Source organism: Hemibagrus wyckioides, linkage group LG06 (assembly GCF_019097595.1).
Source record: "Hemibagrus wyckioides isolate EC202008001 linkage group LG06, SWU_Hwy_1.0, whole genome shotgun sequence".
NCBI lineage: Eukaryota > Metazoa > Chordata > Actinopteri > Siluriformes > Bagridae > Hemibagrus > Hemibagrus wyckioides.
The window spans coordinates 42,433,326-42,439,476 of record NC_080715.1 but is presented as its reverse complement, the minus strand read 5'-3'; positions in this window follow the sequence as shown (position 1 = coordinate 42,439,476).

Genomic DNA, 6,151 nt, shown 5'->3' with positions numbered 1-6,151 from the left:
TTGATGGTGGGGATGGTCTTCTTGGAGTCATAGGCAGCATTCCTCCTCCTCCAAACACGGCGAGTTGAGTTGATGCCAAAGAGCAGGATTTTGGTCTCATTTGACCACATGACCTCTGAATCATTCAGATGTTCATTGGCAAACTTCAGATGAGCCTGTACATGTGCTTTCTTTAGCAGGGGGACCTTGCGGGGGCTACTGGATTTCAGTTTTTCACGGCGTAGTGTGTTACCAATTGTTTTCTTGGTGACTATGGTCCCAGCTGCCTTGAGATCATTGACAAAATCCTCCAGTGTAATTCTGGGCTGATTCCTCGCCGTTCTCATGATCATTGAAACTCCATGAGGTGAGATCTTGCATGAAGCCCCAGACTGAAGAAGATTGAAAGTCCTTTTGTGTTTCTTCCATTTGGGAATAATCGCACCAACTGTTGTCACCTTCTCACCAAGCTGCTTGGTGATGGTCTTGTAGCTCATTCCAGCCTTGTGTAGGTCTACAATCTTGTTCCTGACATCCATCTACAGCTCTTTGGTCTTGTCCATGATGGAGAGTTTGGAATCTGATGGATTGCTTCCTTCTGTGGACGGTGTCTTTCATACAGTTAACGAGCTGAGATTAAGAGCACTCCCCGAGAGTGCTCCTACTGTAATCTCAGCTCCTTACCTGTATAAAAGACACCTGAGAGCAAGAAATCTTTCTGATTGATAGGGGATAAAATACTTATTTTACTCATTAAAATGCAAATCAATGTAGAACTTTTCTATAAATGCGTTTTTCTGGATTTTTTTGTTGTTATTCTTCCTCTCACTGTTCAAATACACCTACCATTAAAATTACAGACTGATCATTTCTTTGTCAGTTGGCAAACGTACAAAATCAGCAGAGGATGAAATAATTTTTTCCCTCATTGTAGACAGCAGGATGTTTGTTAGTGGATTAAAATAGGGGAAGTTTTAGGATGTTTTTGAGGCGACCTCTTCGCCTTTCTTCCCCAAAGAGGTGCTAAATGTAATTTACATGTGAAAACCGTTTCGACCAGTGTTCTGACGATCTGAGAGATCTTCCCCCACAATGCTTCCTCCACACTGACTTTTATGGTTGGGGAGGGTTTACTCTTGAGTTAGATTGTCAGAACAAGTTGACGAATTCGGGGATAAAACTGTACAATAACTCACCTTTGTATGTCACAATCTAGTATTTAGTTAGTTTAATTGGTTTAATAATTTCTAACCAAAATGATGAGCAAGCTGAAGAGTCTGCATAATGTTTATTTTTTATTTAATGCAATCAGACCACATTTTTATTATTTTAAGGTTTTTATTGAGTGATTACATTGGGCGGAGGTTTCTTTTATGATAGCTTTCTCGAAGAAAGACCGGTCCATTATCCCTTCAAATATTGTAATTGGTCCTGGTCCAAGTCTGGATATTGCCCCCAAACAGTGCTTAATTTGTAAATGAATAATTTCTGGAACAAAACTAGCAGTGTCTCGCCGCTGTGACCAACACCAACCACACAACTTCAGTTTTCCCGGAACATGACGTCACTAACCGGTGGTAGTGCAATTATAAACATTAATCCATTTCTGAATGGTCTCATGTATTATTCTGTTCCACATCGATGATATATTTCAGATGATATGTGTTCCTAAATATTGACGCCCGCTACATTGGAATGTATATACGCCCTAAGTCAAAGCCATTTAACTCTTTGCCAGGGGCGATTCTAGGATTTTCATTTAAGGGGGGCTCAGCCCCCAATGAGGGTAAATAGTAAAAATAAATAAATTCATTAATTAAAATAAAGGTTTGACTAACAGGGTAGGATGGTAAACATGTGAGTACTGAACAAGCCAAATACGAGTCTTCCGGATCACACACAACCACCCACACACACACACACACACACACGTCCTCTGATCCTCGCTCTGTGACTCCGTGGTCTGCGGATTGAAGAACGCGCTGAAAGACGGGGAGGAGCCGAAATCTGCTGGAGTTTTTATATAAAATTTAAAGGGGACTGAGGAGATCATCAATTTGTGGAGAGCATGGGCTTCGCTAGGCCATTTCTACTCAGCCCCCCTAAAAATTATGTGATTCTCCATAAACTGTACACAAATTAGTGATCTCCTCAGTCCCCTTTAAATTTCATATGGAAACGGCAGCTCTTCGGCTCCTCCCCGTATTTCAGCGCGTTCAACTAATGCTGTTCACCTCTACAGAGATTCAGCTCAATCCAATTTTATTTGTATTAGGCTTTTAACAATGGACATTGTCACAAATCAGCTTTAAAGAAATATAAAAATGTAGAATATGATGTCTAAAAAATTTCTATTTCTCCTCTGAGCAAGACTGAGGTGACAGTGGTGAGGAAAAACTCCCTGAGATGATATGTGGAAGAAACCTTAAGAGAAACCAGACTCAAAGGGAAGCTCATGCTCATTTGGGTGATGCTATAATTAACTGTACACTGTAATTTTGATCAATCCCACCTCCACCCACAAAACCTTCCAAATCATTCCTGCATGAAACTTGACTTATTAAAACCCACCCTTTTGGAAAGTTTGACCAATCCTGTCCAATCCTGCAGGACGTCTGGCTAAGTTTGACCAATCCCGCCCACTCCCACAAAAAAGGTTTCACCAATCCTGGCTTCTCCTGCTGGAAGCTTAACAATTCCCACTTGCTCCTGCAGAAAGTTTGACTAATCCAACCTGCTCCCAAAACACACTTAACCACTTCTGCCTACTCTGCAGAAACTGAGACCGATCTAGCCTTCTCCCACAAAACGTCTGACCTCTTCCTCTGCAGAATATTAATGAATGTGTCCTTTATTTGTCCTGCAAGCTTCATATACAGGGGAAACAAATTCCAAGCTTAAATGTTTACTCTTTAGAAGCCTGGGGATTGAAATGAAGACAAAAATCAGGGACTGAGATACCAGGCAGTGATTCATCATCTCTGTTTAGTGTTGAAAAAGACTACATTTACAGCATTTGGCTGATGCCTTTAACCAGAGCGAGTTACACCGATCAGGTATAACATTATGAGTAGTGACGGGTGAAGTGTATAACACTGATGATGTCCTCATCATGGCACCTGTTAGTGGGTGGGATATATTAGGCAGCAAGTGAACATTTTGTCCTCAAAGTTGATGTTAGAAGCAGGAAAAATGGACAAGAGTAAGGATTTGAGTGAGTTTGATTTGTGTACCGCTGCTCCCCCATATAGAAAGAGGCCAGTTAAAGTGGCTCGGGCAACACTTTCAGATGCCTCCTGGGCGTCTCCCTGGGGAGGTGTTCCAGGCATGCCCCACCAGGAAGAGGCCCCGGGGAAGACCTAGGACACGCTGGAGGGACTATGTCTCTCAGCTGACTTGGGAACGCTTTGGAATCCCCCTGGAAGACTTAGAGAAAGTGTCTAGGGAGAGGGAAATCTGCACATCCCTACTTAGACTGCTGCCCCCGCGACCTGGCTCCAGATAAGTGGAAGACAATGAATGAATGAATGAATGACTGAATGAATGAATGAATGAATGAATGAATGAATGAATGAATGAATGCTTTTATGACTGCAAGCAACTTCAGAATGTCTGGCAGACATATCATCATGGATGAAGGCTCATCAGCTGAAACTTAAGCCCAGCAAAACTGAACTGCTGGTCATCCCAGTTGATTTTTTAATCTCCCTGCACAATTCTCTGATCTCCATGGAACAAACTGTCCTTTTTCTCACATATTGCTATTCTAACATGCTCATGTTGGTTTTCTTCTCTACAACAACAGAGGGATTCTGCTATTTTTATCCACACTGGATGCTCAGGTGTTTGTTTATTCACTTGTAAATTTAGGACTGGACTACTGCAACTCTCCCCTTTCAGGTCTACCTCTGAATGCAATTCAACTTCTGCAAATAATCCAAAATACAGCTACATAATTTTTTTTCAAACTGACTAAGCTCTCACTCACCACCCTACTGCTGCACTCCTCCATTGGCTTCCACTAGCTGCACCCATCAGATTCAAAATGCTGTTGTTTGCTGACAAAGCCAAAAATGGACCAGGTCCCTCTTACTTCACTGGAGGAGTGTTGAGGAGTGTACATATTCTGCCCACAGTAGCTGAGAGTTTCAGGATAAAGAGTGGCTGGATGCCAGATTCCTCAATGTGATTGTTAGCTCCTGATTGACCCTTTTTAGTCTGTCTGTCAGAGTAAGGACAGTTTCCAGAAAAATAAGCTTGCAGAAGGCTCACCACACATCAGAGAAGAACTGAGGACCTTGATCAGAGACCATGTCCTGGGAAAGACAAAAAAACTCAAATAACATGGTCAATGACAAGTTTAGCTGTCTCAAAAGCCATAGAGATAATTGAAGCAAAGGTATAAAACAACTGTTAACTTCAGAAGAAGGCAGCCCTGTGATGAATCCAGTAAGAGATGGGACCAAGGGCAATTCAGGATAGGGAGTGGGTGCAAGAGACCTTGTGGCTGTTGTTGCTGGGTCTTGGACACACACAGAGAGGCTGGCCACAAAAGCCTTTAGGTAATTGGTCATTCCTGGGCACCAGAAACATCTGTGGAGGAACTCTGATTCCCAGAATGGGCTGTGAGGTGTGAGGAATGGTCCCACTGAAGGACTTACAGCTTTGGGAACAAGCAGGAGTCCTGTGGGACTTGTTCCAGGATCTGGTTTGGTCTAAAGTGCCTGTTTGATAACTGCCTCTAGAGAACATCTGTCCCAGTAAAGGGCTGGTGCCAGGTAAAACAGTAGCATTGCAAGTGGGACCCCATTCTAAGACAGTACCAGTGATCCAGTCAGTATGGAGGTTATGGTGGTTTAAACATGAGAATCCTAGGACCCCAGGAAACTCAGTGTTGTTAATGAGGTTTGGAGACATCTCATCCTGATGATTTTCTACTGTAAGACCTACAGATGAAGTAACTGAGGTCACAGTGCCTGGACCAAGAGGACAGCCATTCAAAGTGGTGACAGATAGGGGTGTGTCCAGAATGATTCTTTGAGTAAGGAACATTGAGTAGATCGGTAAGCTTAGCATCAATAAAATTCCCTGCAGCCTCAAAATCAATCATGGCTTGACAAGAGAATGTCTGTTCTCTCCAAGTAATGGTGATGGGAAGGTAGACACCACCACTGGGGGTCTTACAAGAAAAAGTAGCTCCCATCACAGCCCTCCCTCTACTCTCTGGACAGGTTTCCAAGCAGATCTGGTCAAGAGGCTCTAAACTGACCAGGTTTACCATAGCAGATACAACACCTCACTGCTCACTGGACAATAAATTGGACTACATCCAACTCCAGCAAATCACATGGCGAGAGTTCAGAGACTGCTGTGTTTTTGTTTTCACAGAGACATGGCTCAGCAACAGAGTTCCAGACGCCGCCATTCAGCTAGCTGGGCTAACCATGTTTCATGCCAACAGGAATGCAGCTCTGTATGGTAAGACTCGTGGTGGCAGTGTGTGTGTTTACATCAACATGGAATGGTGCAAGGACTCTGTGCTTGTGTCTAATTACTGTTCATCTCTAGTGGAGTTTGTGACTGTTAGATGCAGACCATTTGATTTACCACATAAATTCCCCACTGCTTTCAATTTCATGTACATTCCCCCCAGTGCTTAGGCTAAGGAGGCTCTGTGTGAGCTCTACGGAGCTATTAGTGAGCTGCAGAATGCTCACCCCGACAGACTGTTTATTATCACCAGAGTTTCAATCATGCAAATCTCAAAACAGTGCTCCCAAAATTCTATCAGCATGTGGACTTTGCAACAAAAGGGGCGGACATGCTGGATCTTGTTTACACAAACATCTCTGTTATGTTGATTCCAGCATACAGTCCACTCGTCAGATGCACTAAACCGGTTCTGAAACAGGTTAAAACCTGGCCAGCAGGAGCCACCTCTGCTCTTCAGGACTGTTTTGAATGCAATGACTGGAATATGTTTAGAGAAGCTGCAACCAACTATATCAACTTGGAGGAGTGCATGGCATCAGTGACCGGCTACATCAGCAAGTGCATCAATGACATGACTGTCTCTAAGACCATCACCACACACTCCAACCAGAAGCCATGGATGACTGCAAATGACAGCAAAGCATGCACACACCCAGAGAATCCATGGCCACTTCCAGGA